This window comes from Nesoenas mayeri (genome assembly GCF_963082525.1).
Source record: "Nesoenas mayeri genome assembly, chromosome: 3".
Taxonomy (NCBI): Eukaryota; Metazoa; Chordata; class Aves; order Columbiformes; family Columbidae; genus Nesoenas; species Nesoenas mayeri.
In genome coordinates, this window is record NC_137544.1 from 29131455 (window position 1) to 29150595 (window position 19141).

Below are 19141 nucleotides of genomic sequence, written 5' to 3' on the forward strand. Positions count from 1 at the left end.
AACATTTCAAAATGTGTCAGCTCATTTGGATATTTTACTTGTTAGAAAATTTAGATTCTAAGTCAAATATCTTGAGATCCCATTCAGCCTTTTTGATCTTTTGATCCTGTGTTATCAGTTATCAATCACTTCAAAATAGGGTACAGGAAACACAGAGTCACTGCAGCTTGCATTATTTAATCTGTGCCTTTTCTAATGTAAATAGCACTGTCTTGTTAAAAGTGTTATTTAATTAAATATTAAAACCTGCTAGATTATTCCTTTTACCATCCACTTAATATTTCCATAATAATATCTTTAAAATTAATAATTACTGAAGTAACTTCCCTCCCCCCCGCCCCCCGCCTAGGCTAAGCATAAGGAAAAAAAAAACATTGCATGCAATTCTTATATACCATTCTAAAAAAAATGGGGAACAAGGCCATGGACCTGATTTTATTAAATTTCATAAAGTTCATAAAGTTTAGACCAAGTAGTTCTTGATACACTGAGCATAAATTAGAGAAAGAAGCCAAGCATTGTTACATAAATCAGATAATTGTAAAAAACTAGAAAGTGAAAAAAGAAAATGAAAATATTATTTACAGGGAGAAAGAAAAAAAAAATAGCCTAATATTACTGCTGGAATCCCTCTTAAATAAAACAGTCCAAAACTTTTAACTTCATCAAAGCCCTGAAAGTAAAGTGAAAGAATTTCTAAAAACTTCAACTTCTTGCACTCATCAATGGTAGACTGTAAGCCACTTTTTTTGCTGTTTGCACATTGTGATGTATTTTTCAGAACTACTGATTATTATCTCCACTGAAGATTTGCCAGTGCATCATCAGTAAAGGCAGTATATATCCACTCTACAGGGGAGTCAGACCAAAAGGAAAAGGAGAATGTGTCTGCCTGATTGAGTTCTTTGCTGAGGTTCTGATCATGCCCTCATTTAGTGAGATCATGGTTGAGAGGGCAAAGCCTGGTAAGGAATATGGCTTCAGGTACATAGAATTGTGGTATTAAGCTAGCACAGCAGCAGCACAAAAAAACAAAAACAAACACAAACAAACAAACAAAAAACAACAACAACAAAAAAGAGGGAATTCTAGGAATGCTGTTCTCACTTAATTTGTATTTTCTAGTAATTTTTGAAATAATTTATTTTTGCTATTTTTACAGAATTTTGTTAAGGCTAAATCTTCCAATTAAAAAAAAATACTTTCAACTTTTTTCAGACACATAAATGGTGACAGGTTTTGTATCTTTGGCTTAACTCAAACCTGAAGATTACAATTTCATCAACATTTATATTTAAAATAAAAAAAAAAAAAAAAAAGAAGTCAACCTATGTATACAACTTCCTTATTTTTTATGGAATAAAATGAAGTTGAAATAAATGACTGCAATTTTCTGAGCATATGTCTTGGCACTTGTGTATATTCGTCAGTCTGTTTTTCCTTTTCAGTAGTTATGTGTTACTCATCAGCTAGTTCAACTAAAGATCAAAATCCTTTTTCTCTCAAATACATGTCAATTATTTACTTTAGAAAACTCATTTAATATTATCCAGCAACAGATCAGTTATAAAATCTGCCCACGTTTTGCTTTTTACTTTTACAGAAAATAATATGAAAATCAGTTATTGGTGGATTTAAATTGTTAATGCCTTTTGGGTTAAGTTCCTGAATAATTCACAGACCTAACTAAATTTCAATATATAAAATTCTAGCTGAGCATCATGGTCATGACACCATGACATAAAAACAAAGATGTAAATATGGACCTGAAATGAGCTGCGAAGGAAGTAGCCCTTTCTCCTTTCCTGGAGGAGTCCAGCATTCACCAGAAGAATCTTCTTATTTTCTGTACTTTATTGTGGTGGTTTGTAGTCCAGGGTAGATGTGGGAACACGAAAGGTGCAGTCTAGTGGCAACAGTGGTGGGGCTGCAGTGTTACCAGTTCTCCAGGTGCTACTCTGCTTCTATGTTACACTGAGCCCCAGTGTTGAAGAGCTTCAGCGGACGGCAGGCAAGCCCCAGAAACAACAACAAAAAACTCTCCTAGAGATGTGTTACTGTAGATAGATGCTCTGTCATGTAGGAACAGAACAATTATAGATATCTAAATCAAATAAAATTGTAGAAAGACCATTGGCAGCTCTATGAGTTAGAAAATCTGCCATTATTACTACCTTCCTTTCAAGAAATAAAAAGAAACTGTAAAGATTTCAGGTGTTAACATTTCATTTTTAACAAATGCTGTCTCCAGAAGTGTCTGTCAACTTTACATATTCAATATCTCTATTGCTTGATAAGGCTTGCATCCTTATTACTCCTTTTCTTTTCTTTTCTTTCCTTTTTCCTGTGCTGCCATTCAGTGAGACATGGACAGGTTGGAGGACTGGGTAGAGAAGAACATAATGAAGTTTAACAAGTGCAAGCATAGGGTCCTGCACCTGGAGAAGAATAACTCCAGGCACCAGTACAGGTTAGGGGCAGAACTTTTGGAAAGCAGCATTGCAGAGAAGGACTTGGGAGTTATGGTTGACAACAGGTTAACCAGGAGCCAACAATGTGCCCTTGAGGCCAAGAAGGCCAACAGTATCCTGGGGTGCATTAAGAAGAGTGTGACCAGCAGGTCGAGGGAGGTTATCCTTTCCCTCTACTCTGCCCTAGTGAGACTATGTCTGGAGCACTGCCTCCAGTTCTGGGCTCCGCAGTTTAAGAAGGAAAAGGAATTACTGAAGGGAGCCCAGTGGTGGGCTATGAAGATGAATAGAGGCCTAGAGCACCTTCCTTATTAAGAGACTGAGAGAGCTGGGTCTGTTCAGCCTGGAGAAGAGAAGGGTGAGACCGGATCTCATCAATATTTATAAATATCTCAGGGGTGAATGTCAAGAAGATGGGACCAGACTCCTTTCAGTGGTGCCCAACAATAGGGTGGGGGTCAACGGGCAGAGACTGAAACATGGGAGGTTCCTTGTGAATATGAGGAAAAGCTACTTTGACGGTGCCAGAGCACTGGAACAGGCTGCCCAGAGAGATTGTGGAGTCTCCTTCTCTGGAGACATTCAAGATGTGCCTGGACACATTCCTGTGTGACCTACTCTAGGTGTACTTGCTTTAGCAGGTGGGTTGGACTAGATGCTGTCCAGAGGTCCCTTCCAACCCTAATCATTCTGTGATTCTGTAAAGGAGCTCACATACTCTTCACAGCAATTTCTAAGATAGCACTTACACAGAAAAGATATCACCTGAAACTGCAAAATTGCCTTTATCTTTGGTTCTCTTTTCACCTTTCTAATTTAAAAAAAGCCATGCTATTCTTGAAGAACAGCTGTCCTCCCAACCAGTGAGGACACCATACCCATAACTTGACTCTCCCACTTCATAGATGATCAGTTGTATGACTAATAATCAGTTTTTCCTTATATTCCTTTTTTCCAACAGTATCCTTCACATGATCAATATGAATGTTTTTCAACTAAGACTTCCCTAATGAAATCTATGAATTCTTAGTATAGAGAGTATGAAATTCATGGGATCTCTACCTTCTTCTGTAGTCAACACTATAGAACTGCAACTAAATTGTTCATAACTATTTAGATCTTAACTAAAGTGGATTAGTATGCTAGCAGATAGAGACTGTACTGCATACATAAATAAAGGATGTTCAGCACTGTCTTTTAATTTGTTAATGCATACGTTCATCTTTCACAGACTTCAGGTGAGATTTTAAAAATCCGAAGCCAGAAACTCACATTAGAGGATTTTTTAAAACTTATTTAGAAGAAATGTCAGATTTTTCCTTGTTGCCTCTGTTTCCACAACATCTCCCATGTTAGTTACACCCAATTCTCCTGTACCTGTATCAGAGTCCAAAGAGCTGGTAGTTAAAAGTGAGTTCCTCTTCCTTTCTTATAAGATGCAATACAAGTGTTCTGTGTGCTCTCTTTTTTCCTCTAAATCCTTTCCACACACATGTCCACATCTTCAGTCTGTGCTTAGTTTTGTGTTCAATATAACTTCAGTGAACCAGAAGAATTTGGGATGGCAACGGTTAAACTCAATGATCATATTGCAGTCTGGTGCCAAATAATTCTCTGTTTCATACCAACAATCAATAACTAACTTTTTAACCTCAAGAATTTACCAGAGAAGCATAGTGAGGATATTATCATAAGATGTTTTAGACATCTAGGTAAAGACAAAAAAAAGGAAATGTACTTATTCTCCTTTTTGTCTTTCCTTACATGTGAAAAAGATAATTTGGTTAGTCACCAAGTAACCTTCAGGAAAAAAAAAAAAAAAAAAAAAGGAAAGTTTATTTGTCTCCTGTTTTCATTATGGAGAATTTAAATCAAAAGATCCACATTTAGGTCTAAGGCCAAATCTCAATTTTCTCATTTTCCAATGAATTCTACAGTTTACAAGAGTACATACACTTGCACATACCCATGCACACTTTTACATTGCTAAAGTTAAAACAGTACAATTTAACAATTATTTCTTTTTTTTAGATTTAAGAGTGAGATAATGCCAACAGCTTTAGATCAAAATCAAAGCAAGATTCATCTGAACATAAAAATTGATATGTCTAAACAAGTTTCTGACCTGGTTGATAAATAACTGGTATAAATTAATAGATGTATCCAGGAGTCTGCTCTCTTGTATAGGTATCTTGAAAACATATTTCCTGAAAATTCTGTCTCTTAAAGTAAAAAAATTCCTTTTTATTTTTAATTAGTAATTTCATGTTCTGGTGATAAATGTCTGTAAGAAGGTCCTAGTGGAAGGAGCATTGATCTCTATATCCAGTGGAGAAGTAGTATTCTGCTAAATAAACATGGGGGGAATACTGTACCATGTATACTATACCATGCACAAATGCTATGACCTCTCTCCTTCAAATAATATTGATTTTCAAACTTTTCTGGATTTATCTTTCAGTTTACTTTGAATATCTGACTAGGAACTAGAGAAATAATGCAATGTGTATATATTGTTAAAATTACATAAAGAAATAATGACATCCCAGTAGCCTAAACAACCTGCTTTGGGGGAAAATGACTGATCTTGTCCATATATATTAAAATAATATGTAAAAAATGCTAACAATATCTTAGAATTTTTATTTTTTTTTCTGAATTGGAAAATGCAATGCAAATGCTGAAGAGATTAAACTATTGAACTTGCCAGTTCTGAAGCACACTGCCAAAAGGAAGATTCTGCTCTAGGCAGAGAAATATGTCTCATGGGCAGAAGGCACTGTATGCTTTGCCTCAATTTCTAAAACATGCGTTTCTAATATGCTGCTGAAGGGTAAAATATGTCTCCCAGTAGAACATGACATGATTCTCCTTGCTTTATTTTATGCTTCCAATCTACTGCTTCATAGGCTGTTCAGAATGGAGCCATATTGAAATTTATGGTTTTACTGACCTGTAATTTTAATAAACTAGCTAGGTGAGAAGATTCATCCAAGCATGAATAAATATGAAATATAGAAAAATCTTTGTAAAAAAAAAAAAAAAATATATATATACTTGTTGACTTCACAGTATTGTGGGAATATACTCATAAAAAATGCATTGACTATTCTATAAAAGCACCATAATATCACAATATTGCTGTTATCATAATTTGGCAGGTCTTGTTTTCTTTTTCATATCATGAAAATGCCCACAGCATAGTGCTATATTTTTATCTCCTCGTGAAGAGGTCATTAATAAGATAACTATTGTGGATTAATATTTCTGTAGGGAATAACTATGAAGGATAAATGCTAAGAGAAAAACAACTTAATGTGTCTGGACCTCTAATTAGTGAAACATAATCATACTGGTGAGCTTCACAGACTCCTGAGTAAAACAAAGCATTATGTGAAAACAGGTTCTTGAATTAAAGGTATCTTTAGTGTCTGTGGTGGCTCTTGTTTTAATATGACAGAAAAAGCACACAGTTAAAATTGACTTGCACATAAAGAGCTTGACAAACCAACAAGACTGGAAAGCTGTTGTCTCATAGTAGCGCTGCATATTAAAAACATTAGAAAAGCTAAGGCTTGGAAATTAATATATCAAATATTCTGTAAAGGCAAAGGCAGCACAGGAATAATTCTTACTTCCATAATACCTGGTAGCTTGCTGAATATTAGTGAATTATATTGACTGTTCAGATGGAACTTATGGATACTTATTATCTGCTAAATCAAATAAGGATTCCTGAGATCAGACCTGGGAATATACTTGCAGGTGGTGAGATCCAGCCTCTATATTAATTTATTTTCTATGGAAAACATTGTTGCTGGAGCAGGAGCACCTAGATGAGGTCACACAGGAAGGTGTCCAGGCGGGTTTTGAATGTTTCCAGAGTAGGAGAATCCACAACCTCCCTGGGCAGCCCGTTCCAGTGTTTTGTCACCCTTACAGAGAAGAAGTTTCTTCTCAAATTTTATGTTTGACAAAAATACATGTATTTTATTTCTTAATCCTCTCCTCCTATGTACATTTTCCAGGGATGCTATAAAAAGAGAGAAAAAGACAAAGCCATTCCAAGACTCTCAAAGGCTGTTGTATGTTATCAGTTTCTTCTCTCTTTAGGGGGATTTTTTAATGAAATATTTTAAGTAGCTCTTTTCTGACTTAACATATATTAATCAATGATCTGAAATGAATCAGAAGGCTAGGTGATCATTCCATGTTCAGTAAATACCTTAAAAAAGAAAAAGGAGAGATTCTGATTCATGATTCTGATTCATGAGGAGTAATTAGTAGGTACAAGTACATAGTTGAATAGCTAAGGTGTTCAGTTATTCCACAGTTTCTCAGCCATTGTTAAACCTATCTTCCAGTAGGAAAGCATATTTTTTTCCTAAAAAAGTATCCCTGATGTAATTAGAAAAAAAAAAAAAAATCATACTGGAGCATCTTCAGTTTTTTTATTAAAGGTGTTTATGAATTAAATACTTAGATGTTTTATGAAACTTAAATCTTACCCAAAAATTAATGCTTAGAAAAAGTAACAAATCACTGCACTGTTGAAATAGCCTGGAAATACAGCTATAAACTGATGCATATGTTAGTTTGAAATAAACCAGCATATTAGCTTAAGAAAAAACAGACAAAACACAAAATAGTGATGTGGCTGAAATAATGTGCTTTTGTCTGGAAAACATGATAGATGGCTCGAGAGTTATTATCTCTGTGAAAGTACAGCTTTTTTATTGTTGCCATGGTTATTGTTAGTGTAAGGTACCAGTCCCATAGAGGCCAGTTGAGCAGATTAAGCCTGTCTATAACTAATCCAAGTTATGTATGGGACTTCTAAATAAATGTTTGTTGTATATAAAAATTGCTGTGTGAGCAGTTCAGGTGCTGTGTGTCTGATCATTAAGCTTGTCTTGTTTTGATGCTATTGTCTGAATCTGTAATTTAGTGGGATTCCAAATGTCAAGTAACTTGGCTAAATTGCCTTGGTGTATGAATCAGCGTCTTTAGAAACAAAAAGCTGAAACCTACTGTAAAGTCATTCCAGTACCTAGTAATGTATATTTTTAACTTTTGTAGTGTTCAGACACACAGGCTATGTCCAATCTTGTAAACAAAAGGTTCTCAGGCACTGAGACCAATGGACACAGATTAGCTTGTCTTTGCACAGCTAAACTCTCTTCCCATCCAAAAGATGGTGACTGTATCACATTGTCTTTAGGAAAGACACCTAGCTTGTGCTAGTTCCTGAACCCTGTCGGGGCATTGACCGGGAGACTGCTGAGGATCCCAGGCCAAAATAAACATGGAGCATGCTAACAGCTTACCAGCTTTCCATGATAGGAATCTAATGTAGTCATACCCAGAAATTAATCCTAACTCTGTTTCTGATACTTCTGCTTCAACCTGTGAATCTGATTCCAGCATGAAGAATTAAGAATTACTGAGTTAAAAGAAAAAAGGAGAGTAAATTATTCTTTTTAGAGAACAATTTTATAAAAAAAGAAGGTCTGACAGCAGTAACATTAACCAACCTTTGTCTGAGTAGGGCAAAATTCTGTAGTGTGGTAGAAAAGCCCATGAAAATTTGCTGGTTAAACTTCCTTATAGATTCAGGGATTGTCTGTAGTAATCTACCTATTTAGAACCTCTATGGGAGCTAAGCATATGTTTTTAAACAGAAATTAATCTGAACTTAAGTTCTTTCACTGACATTTATACCTGCTGAGAAAAAGGGATGTAAATGTTGCCATCATTTTTTCAAGTGAACTCTATAATTAAATTAGTGAGGCAGTAGGAGTAATAACATATGCAAAGCATTTTAGAGCATAGTAAGGTGGGGTTTACATTTGTATGAATTATGAAATAAATACTTTTTTTAGTAGTAACTGTGAAGGAGTATTGTATATATGATTAATTTTTAGACTCAAGGACAGAGGGGAAACTGCTTGTTATTAAACGCTGTTGTCCAGCTCACAGCACAGATGTATGAATGCTATTTACACAGAATTAACAGTGATCAGTAAGGCTGGGTAAAGGGAAGAAAAAGTAGTAAAGTCAACAGAGAGAGTGAACAGTCATGTGAATGAATTGGAACCATCCTTGAAAATATGTTCTTAATCCTCAGATTTGGAAATTTTCAGGACAGAGCAGTTGATAGGTTATCAGATTTCCTTCTGAGGCAGTTTATTATGCTACTAGTGTACTTTTATAAGGAAAATATAAGGTCATTCTGTCTATGAATCTTATTGCCACACAAGATGAAGGATTTTGCACAGTTCCGTAGAGTTAGTGATCATTCATCAGCACCTAATGCTGACTGACATGCCAGCTGTTGAGATTTAGCTGCCTCTTCAGAATGGTATGAGGCTACCCTACATCCATTGTCAGCTGTATGTGGATGTCTTTAATACCTTTACTGTTTGAGAAAATTAACCGAGCTTAAATAGTTAATGCAAATGAATGAATGATGTTCATGGGGGATGATGGGGCAAGGACTGCTCTGGTTTTTATATCTTACAGAAGTCACTTCCAATTTAAAAAAATTTTCATGTTCTTTGCTCTGCTACCTCCAGCATTCATTTGAATAACTAGCTAGAGGCATAGGCTATCCTTCAAGGTGAAACATATTTCCCAAGATTTAGAATCAGCATCTGTGATCTGTGAGTGTCTTGTTAAGTATTACAAAGAGTTCAACTGAGAAGTAACTTTATGGTGATGCAGATTGTTCTTTCCCTTTTCGAATACTTACTGGAAATCCTGCTTATGGGCTTTCATATCTTTTAGCACAGGCAAATCATATTAATTCCCACTGGTATTTTCCCATGGACTCTTCCAGTCATCCATGACTCAATGTGAAACATTCTTTTGAGTTTTCAGGGATTATTAAATATGCAGGACCCCATTCAGGGCAGAGCTTTAGTTCTTGTCCCATCTGCCAGCTTATTTGATCATTGTTGGGTGGTCATGCTCTGTCTGACTAACATGCCCACAAACTGCTTAAGTGCCAGAAGGAGCAGTTAGACATGTAAGGATTATTATTTCGCAAGAAAAAGACAGAGAAATGTGTTTGAATAGACAGTGCTCTTGTGAACCTTATCTCCTGGCAAGCCGCCACACTCAGTTGCAAAGACTGTATTTAACACTATGTCTGCCTGAATAAGCAGGGCTTTCTAGTCTGCAGAACATGTATCATCATAAGACAGAGGGACACAGCCTATTTTTCATAGCAAATATCCTGTAAATACATAAAGATAAAATCATGTTTGTAAACTGATAATCCATAAGAGCTCTCTGGACTTCTTAGAAAACAGCTCTGCTCAATGATTATAAAGCAACTTCTTTATAAAAAAATAACTGTAGGTACAAGAACCACTGTGTCACACCATCATAAGAGCTTCTGCTGTCTAATCATTTTAACCAGAATTTTTTTCATGTTAAACTGTTGTTAGGTCCTAATCTGAAAATGCAAAATGTCTGAATTTTGGAATTAAATTTACAGATGTGAGGGCTTCAAATAAAAGGGAAAAAGATTTCTCTATAATTGGGAGAGTGGAAGATAAAGCATCACTGGACACTAGCTCTGGGAAACATTTCTTAAAGTAATAATTTCCAAATAAGGAAAATAGATTAAATTTTGTAATTAATGAATTAAAATTTTTGGTAGACATAATAGAATTGTCCAAAGATAGCGTGATTAGTTGTCAAATAAGTATGAAAATGTGGTGTGTGACTTTGGACAAATCTTATAAAATAGTATTATTTTTAACATTTTATTAAAAAAAAAAAAAAACCTTACAACTCCATTTTTAGTGTTGTTATACCCATAAATTTTTTCTCTTATTCTCTGTCATCAGTAGAATGCAATTAAGTAACATTTGCCAAGATACAACTCTTTCCCATTTCTTCTACAACATTTTTTCATTTGCTACCGGCAACACTGCTACCTTTGGATGATGCTTAGGATCATCTGAAATAGGGAGTCACCATGCACAATTTATAAATGCATTGTATCATACTGAAAAATGATTTATTCATAATTCTGAGGCTACATTCACACAGGGGAAACTTTTATGCTTTTACTTTTAAGAGTGAAAATGTTGCTAACATGCAAGACATTATTTTCTATAATGAGCTGTGAAAACATCAAGAGAATAATGCCCAGACTCTTGCATCTATCAAATCTCTAGTAGCATGACAATTTTAAAAACAGTCTGAGTCATATCATTTGACTGAGAAGGGGTTTGGTTCTAGAGTCCTTTTCTGTCTTCAGGAAATAAATTTCTAATATATTTCTTCAGGATTTGCATAAAACTTTTAAAAAGTTCCATAACAATCTTTTGAAAACATTACTTTCCATATAACTTCAGTACATATTGAGAAGCTGTATTGACAACTACTACTTAAAATATTCAATGCAATTCCAGCTTCTCATATGGTCTTCACTGAATATTACCAGCAAATGTTTAATAATGTATATGAGCAATGCCTTGCTAAGTATTCTGTCAACTTTATTTATTGTCTGAGAGATTAGAAAGTTGACCAGTGGAGCTCAGTATTATGAATTTATGGGGAAAATCCCATTTTTTTTCTTATGTAGAAGGCTTCCACTGAAACATTAATGGAAGCTCTCTCTACTGATTCAACTTCAGGGACTATCGTGTCGCTTATTTTTTTTCATTCCCCCATTGCTTGTCTTCCTCAGTTAATATATCAACTCAATCTTAGAGTAACACCTGCTTAGACATTTTCCAAGTGTTTTTCACAACACATTCCATGTTGTGGTCTGGAGGGACTCGTATCCAGGTAGCCTTTGCTAACGGTGTCTTTGGGCAGTAACTTCTGTAAATTGTTGTGAAAACTGCCTACTTTTATCTTAAAACTAAAGAAAACATAATCCAGTCAAAGAATGAGATATATTTGGTACTAAAGACAGCTTCAATTGCTTGTTGATCGTTTTAGGAAAAGGAGAAGTGAGCTGCTTTTGAGACATAGCCACAGTTGGGTAAATATTTTACTACCTGCTTTTAAAAAACTAAGCAAATATTTTGTGATACAGAGCTCACCATTCTCTACTTTCTTTTCAAGATACTTGTCTATGAGAAGAGAGATGAGACTCTATTGTTCTGGGAAGAAGAAACCATGCATGAAAATAGACAAACTTTTCATTAATTGCCTAGTACTTAAAAACATTAGACTAGCTTTTTAATAGAATTTGGATTCTTCACTTCAGTGTTTATTAAATACACAGGTGTGTTTTGTAGGACACTGTTCCAAACCTCATGGAATGATTCTGTTGAAGGCCATTTTTAACACACAATGTGAGCAAAATATCAGCTAAAAACAGTTGAAAATATTTTTTATCTCTTTCTTTTTAGCAAGCTCTTTTTCCCTGGTATGCTGTTAGAAATTCATCACATGCATCAATAAAATGATCTGGAGCCAATCACATCAAATGGGCTTTCTAATGCTTATATATTTTATTATACTACCTAATAATATTTTTATTTTCTTTGTTAGTATGTTACTTGTTTTCCTGCTAGCAATAGGAATTTGCTTTCTTTTTTTTGCCCTTTTTTTTTTTTTTTGGTCTTTTCTAGTGGTTTTTTTGCACCTCAAACATTTAGAAACTTACAGCAACATTGGCCATAATTTGTCTTCCATTCTCTATTTCTGAGCACTCCAGCCTATTGCATCCTAATTGTAGTGTATTTTAGAATTCCCTGGCTGGGACATTAGTTCAGTATTAACTCGCATACAAGAGTGTCTCCCACTGAGTCAGTAGCACTAAAAAACTTGCTGTAACACTGAAGTGTTCCTTGGAGGTCTCCAGTTCTACTATTAATTCAACTTGAATCTGCTTGGCTTATTAGGTCTGACAAGATTACAGTCCGTAGTGACACAACTGTCTGAATTCATAGAAGACTTTAGGAGACGTGACAGTGTATATTTTAAGAGAATACTCTCCTAGAGGATGAATGGAAGAATGGTCAGTCTAACAGGAATCAACTGAAAATACCCATTACAAATAAATTACTTAATAAAACTTTTTAGCAGGAATATTTTATTTTTAAGTTATGTAGTGATATTAAAAATATGTTAAATATATTTAATATGTAAATAACAATATAATTTAATCTTTATAAGAAAAATAGTTTCTTAATTTCCTATACAGTACATATGTCAAGATATACATTTCAGATGACAAGGAATTAAGAAAATGTCTTGCAAAATAGAGAATTCATATTACAACTATAATCTCTGAAGTCATGTATAATCTTTTTAAAATGTCTTCATATTTACTAATCCACCTAAATTAAATAGTCTTTCTCAGGAATACTGAGAATTGCTACAAAATGGATCTGAATAATCTTGATAATCCAACTCTAAATTTACACAGGCTATAAGATACTTTCCTTGTCATTTTACTAAATTGCATACTTAAAGCACTCTTTAAGAGCATAGGTAGCCTTAGTGATTTCTGTACAGTGATAGGCTATTGATAAAAGGCTGCAGAAAACCTTAGCAGTTTCAGAAAACCTTATGGATCATTGAACTTGATAAGGTAAGAACAAAATAAATTTAAAAAAAAGGTAGCAGCAGCAGTAGTAGTCTTGGTTGTGGGAGGTCTTGCTGGAACAAGAAAGATAATTTCTTGGCACCCCATGAACTAAGGTGTCCTAATCACATTTGGTAATGTTTATAAATGATTAACGATTACAGTAACAACAAAGGTCCACAGTTCTGGGGAAGGGCCCCTTCTCTGTTAAGCATGGTAGAAACAGAATTTAACAGTATTTTGAAGAACTCATTCTCCAAACTCAAGCTTCTTGGGTATTTTGAGATTTATGATAACTTTTCTCAACTACATGGCAAAATACTTGAGCTATGTTTGGAATCTCATTTATCACTTAGAATATAAAATACGAGTTCATGTACCTTATAAAACCTCGAAATCCAGTCAATCTTCTAATCTGTAGTTGTAAAGTTAAAATGCTTACTTCTTACAACAGCACTTTTTATCAGAAAATTTCAAGGCATCTAACAGAGGAAGCCAGTATCAGTTCTTTAAATAATTGTTGTACAAAATGTATTCCTGAATTTAGTGGCAAATCAAAGCTGCCTTTATGTCCACTTTTTCTCCCACAATAGGGGTAGTAGTCACTGCATTGCAATGTTGACATATTGATTGTAGGTTCTGTACAGTCTTTTTATATTGGTTTTTCTTTTTACAAGTTTAAATATCTATCAAGGAACTTCAGATAATGCCACTCAATTGATGAAGAGACTCTTACTATTCGGTCTGAATGCAGCTACTTTCTAGCAATGGTATACCATAAACCTTAATTTATCTGATTTTACAGCAGCCTCATACTCTTTGATTTCACTGTAGTGAATAAGGGTACTCTTCATCCAGGGTCTTCAAGACATTATATCTGATATAAAAGAGAATATGTTATTATCTCACTCCTTCATTTCTATTTTCTGCTTAGCTAATGTGTTAAGGCACCAAAAGTAGCATGTGGAAAAAGACAAACACTATAAAGTGGGCTTTCTTCTATACAGAGCTACAATGCATTCATTTATTTTAGCTGTTTATCCTCTGTTTTTTTGTTCTTATAGCAATTTTTACTTTTGTAAAGAGGAAAAATAATTGCTATGCATGTCTAACAAAATGTACTGATTAAAAGATTTTACTCAATGTTTGCTCAAGTTTCACATTGCATATTTTTCCGTAGTTATACATTTTTAATGGGTTTTTTTGGTGGTTTGCCCTTCTTCGTGCTTCTGAATTTTAAAATATTTGTGATAGTGTCATAGCATAAGCAAAGCTGTAGTGTTAAAGGAAGATAAGAGTAATGAGACTGTTTTTGAAGTCATGTACCTTTATGTATGTCCTGTTTTCTTTTAGAAAGATTATTACTGCTTTGAAAATCTATCAGGTTGCCTGAAATAAAAAGGAGCTAAAAGTCTTTTCCTGAGTGTTGTTCAGCTGTATCACTGTTTTCTTGGAAGGATGACTGAGGAAAATGACCTGCTTTAGAAGAAGGTATAAAGCTAAAGTTTTGTCAGAATGTGTGCAATAGTATGTGTTTCAGTGTCATGGTGGCACCCCAAAAGTCAGTTTAGCCAGGCAATAAGCTCCAAACAGACTTTATTCTAGCCAGAGCTATTTAGTAAAGAAAACCAAGTAGAAACAGGGTTTATCCAAAATTGCTTCATACTCTAGCAACATTATAAAACACAGGTTCCGATATCAGTAGAGGATATTATTACTGTACAACCACATAAGAGTAATGAGGATGCACAGTGTGCGCACACTCACAAAAACAAGAGACCTCTTTCACTCAAGGGTACCCAGAAGAAATAATCATTCACTTAGTGTGGGCAGGTGCTCACTCATGAGTATATACAGAAGAAAATCACTCACCGAGGAGAAGGTGAGGGCACTCAATCCTGACAAGTCTCCTTAGACGGCATCCCTGATCTGAGGGGAGGGCTCTGGTCACAGAGTTGCTGCTCTAAGAAGACCACTCAGAGGGGGTCTTTGGCGGTGGCCGCATCTTATAGCCTGGTCAGATCTGACTGTGGTCATTACAAGCATGGTCCAGAAGCTTCTTAGCTTCCCTGGGCCTGGGCACCTCCTTGGCTGAGGACCTTGTCTATTGACTGAGAATCCCAACCCTAGCAGAAGGAGATGGGGCATTCTGATAAGAAGTGCGATTTACATATCAACAAGATAACGAGCCACAGACAAATGCTGGCTGGCTGACACAGGAGGTGGGGGTATGTTGGAGAGCACATAGCTCCATCTTCTAATAGGCCCAGTATGACACTAAGGGAAAAGCTGAGACCCTTCAAGGTGGCCTGAGACCCTTCAGGACTTTTCTATGTTTTGCAGTCACCCCTCAGTGATGCCTACACAAAAGGCCAAAGATTACACAAGCAGGCAATCCAGAGGTCTATAAAGGCCCACCTTGTGCAAGTAGTGGTGGTGTCCACCCACCATCCTGAAGACCACACTGTCCACCAGTCTCACTTCATGAACTGAACAAGTCACTGGAGGATGCCGCACATCACTGGATCTGAGACTACAAATTCCATCACACACAAAGTGGAGCCATAAGGACGGTGAAATCTTTTTCTTTCTTGTTTTTTTTTTCCTTCTTTTTCTCTCCTTTTCCTTCCTCCCTTCCTTCCTTCCTCCCTTCCTTCCTCCCTTCCTTCCTTTCTCTCTTTCTTTCCTATACTTGTATTCTTTTGCTTTCCTTTTTATAAGTAATATAATAACATAAGATTTACAGCCCTGCATATGCCACAAACTTGGTATGTTTACCAATTGAACCTACAATAACTTAAATCCTTCTGACACCAAATCATTTGCTAATTGAGACAAGCTGTAAAATAAAAGCCTTTTGTTTACAAAAGGGCCGGATGTAACACTAACCAAATGACCAACCTATGCATGTTCTTCCCTATAGTCCTCAGCAAGCATGGTAGATCTCTTTTGTGACGTGATGCTGAGCTCCTCTTTCTCTAGCATAAATCTATGGAGTTTGCATCCCCTAGTCAGAAGAATAATTTATCCCTGGTGTTATATGTCTGAGTAATTTTCCGAAAAATGTACACCTGTATTGTATGTTAAAATCAGCTATTATTTTATTTATATTACACTAAAGAGAAGCAGAGAAGGATGGAAGTAACACTTGTTTTTCTAAGCCTGAACAGTCAAAGTGAAATTTCCATGTTATCCTTAATCTGACATCCATTTCTGAAGGTGGATTTAGGGTCATTTACATGTTAATTAACAGCTTGTGGCAGTTGCTAAGGATTTGCATTTCTACACTCCTGGCTACAGCAGCAAGTAGCTGCAGGTTATTTGGAAATAGTTGATGGGATCGTTGCTTGAAAAATCTAGCCCTTTCAGGAACGGACAATGAAACAAACAAAAATAAACTCATAAAGTATTAGCAACTCATAATATAACACTAATTAGCCTAATATACTTTCATGTCCTAATAGCTCCAGTATGAACTAATATCTCCGAAGCAGAGACAAAAATCATTATTAATCTCTCTCTTCTTTTTTTTTTTTTTTTTTTTTTTGAATGTTATTATCTCCACCACTATTACTACAGATGACACAAGAAAGATTGCTAGTAACTGACTATTGGGTACCAGTTCATTATAGACAAAGCTACAGCCTGAAATGAGTACTTCCACACAGAATCACAGAATCACAGAGCAGTTTGGGTTGGAAGGGACATAAGAAGGCATGGCAGTAGAACAGGATTACGACTATGTAGCAAATTGTGTGTGAAGCTGCTTGTTTGCCCAGCAATTAGTGCTGACTTAAGTATGTATTCTTTCTGTTGTTTTGGAAAGTAACTTGGAGTATCAAGAGATAACTAATTAAAACTCACGACCTTGAATAACTCTTTTGAACTAAGCTTTGCTACCAAAAGCCAGTGAAGTTAGTTGCAAATTTTAAAATATTATTCTCATAAGAGGATTTTTTTTCTTTTTTTATACAATTGTGCAATGGTTGTAGAACTGAAAGACATGAAAAAGCTCAGGAGCAAAATTTATTATGTACTCATAAATTTCCAAAGGTCTTCTGCTCATTAAGAAAACTTCCTTGGAAAACCTTATTCTCTCTGAAGTTCAGTGTGCCATTTTCTAACCCTGGAAACACATACTAGTGCAGTCCCAGTAGATGGATTTTATTGAAACGATATGTGTTAGAAAAATCAGTAAACACATTGTCTTCTTACTTCAGTTTCCTTTACTATTAAGTTTTACTGAGGATATACATCTTTGTCTCCTATAAGAAAAAGTGAATTTAGTATTAACAGATAATTCTCCAGAACAAATTTTTTCTGTGAACATGAGTCAGTGTCAATGCCTAGAGAAAGTTGGATTCCAGCGGTATAGTTTGAACATGCATACAGGATTTCATTGCACAGGATTTTTTTTTCTTTTCTTTTTTTCTTTCTTTTTTTTTCCCCCACAATATGCTGCTGCAGGTTTTTTACGTAATTGTTAGATGGTGTCTATAGCCTTATTTTTTTTTCTTTCTTCTTTGCAGAAAATTTGCTCTTAAGACTTGAGAATGTTAACTTTTGTACAGGAATTGAACTATTTTGTAGCATCTAACAAAGTGCAGAAGAGATCTAAAATGAAACACCAATTGTAAGATAGGAACATGCATTAACTATGTGTTTACGTGTGACAAGATGTAAATAATGCTGCCGTGTTGACACATACAGTGTGACAGTTTATTATGCTAATCTGACTGACAGCCACAGTATGGTCAAACCCACAGGGACAAAGTGTCAGTCACAGCAAACAGGTGTCAAAGGAGGAAACACCACTAGACAAGCCACCAAGACAAGATGGTCTCTCTGTGGCATGTGTACATGAAGAAAAATGCAGGCTTGTTTTCCATGGAGTGGTATAAGGACATAAGAAATACTGCCTGTAAAATAAACTGTCCTATCCCAACAGACAGGATGAGGGATGAGTTAACTCTAGACGCGACACGCGCCCTGACTCAACAGATGAGACCAGGTGTGAGTTAACTCTGGGTTACTTCTGCGCGGTTATGTGAAGTGAATGACAGACAATCACCTCCAGGGTCCAATTCAATTGTGAGTTTTACTAAAACTACTTGTTGGAATATTGGTTACAATCTTGGCAAAAGTATAACAGACCTTATCAACACATTAACAGCGAAAGTCCTACTACAAGCAGTGTATTGGCAACCATCAGTAGCTATAATACGAAATTAAACCAGAAATCAACAGCAGAGCTTAAAAATGGTATTATTCTTATATGTTCAAAAGAGAAAGGGAGAAAGAGAGTGGTAGAGAGGAAAGGAAAACTAAGGTATAAGGGAGAGAGAAAGAGAGTACTGAAGGAGAGATAAAGAAATAGGGGTATAGAAAAAAGGAGAGAAGGAAAGAGCAGAGAGAAAAGAAGAAAGGAGTGAGGGATCCAGTCTCTTACAGCCCCACAGTGTGGATGACAGGACTTGTACGATCGTGTGTAACCTCGTTGTTCCATGGCGAGGATGCTGGGGTCAGGAGCGCAGCGTCCTCCGATGTCTGGCTCAGAGTGAGGACCCTCAGGGTGCTGGATTCCCTTAGTGAGGCTGAGCTGGTATTCCCTCCGGTGAGACTGGTAGGCTCCTCCAGTGAGGCCGAGCTGGTATTCCCTCAAACCGTGCTGTTTTAGGTGAGCTTTTCATAGCTCCCAGAGTAGAGGAAAGTCTGTAGCGGGGAGGAAAGTGGTGATTGCGAAAGAGGGACAAGTCTGGACAAGTCCTGGGCCACGTTGAGGGGTCTATGCCTTGCACCTTTTGTGTCATACAGAAATGAGGGGGAAGTGGTGATTGCAAAAGACGAATGAGTTTCGACAAGCCCCGGGCCATGTTAGAAGGGTCTCAACTTTTCCCCTTTGTTTGCCGAGCTGGGCATATCACGAGATGCGGCTATGTGTCCTCCAGCACATCCTCTATCTCTGGTCAGTCAGCCAGCCTCATCTGTGGCTCGTTAGCTCATCGTTGATATGTAGATCGCAGTTCCCCCTGCTCTGAATGTGTCTTCTCCTGGCTGAACTAGTTTCCTCACAATGTTTTCAGCCATGATTCTTATCAATGCTCAACACTGC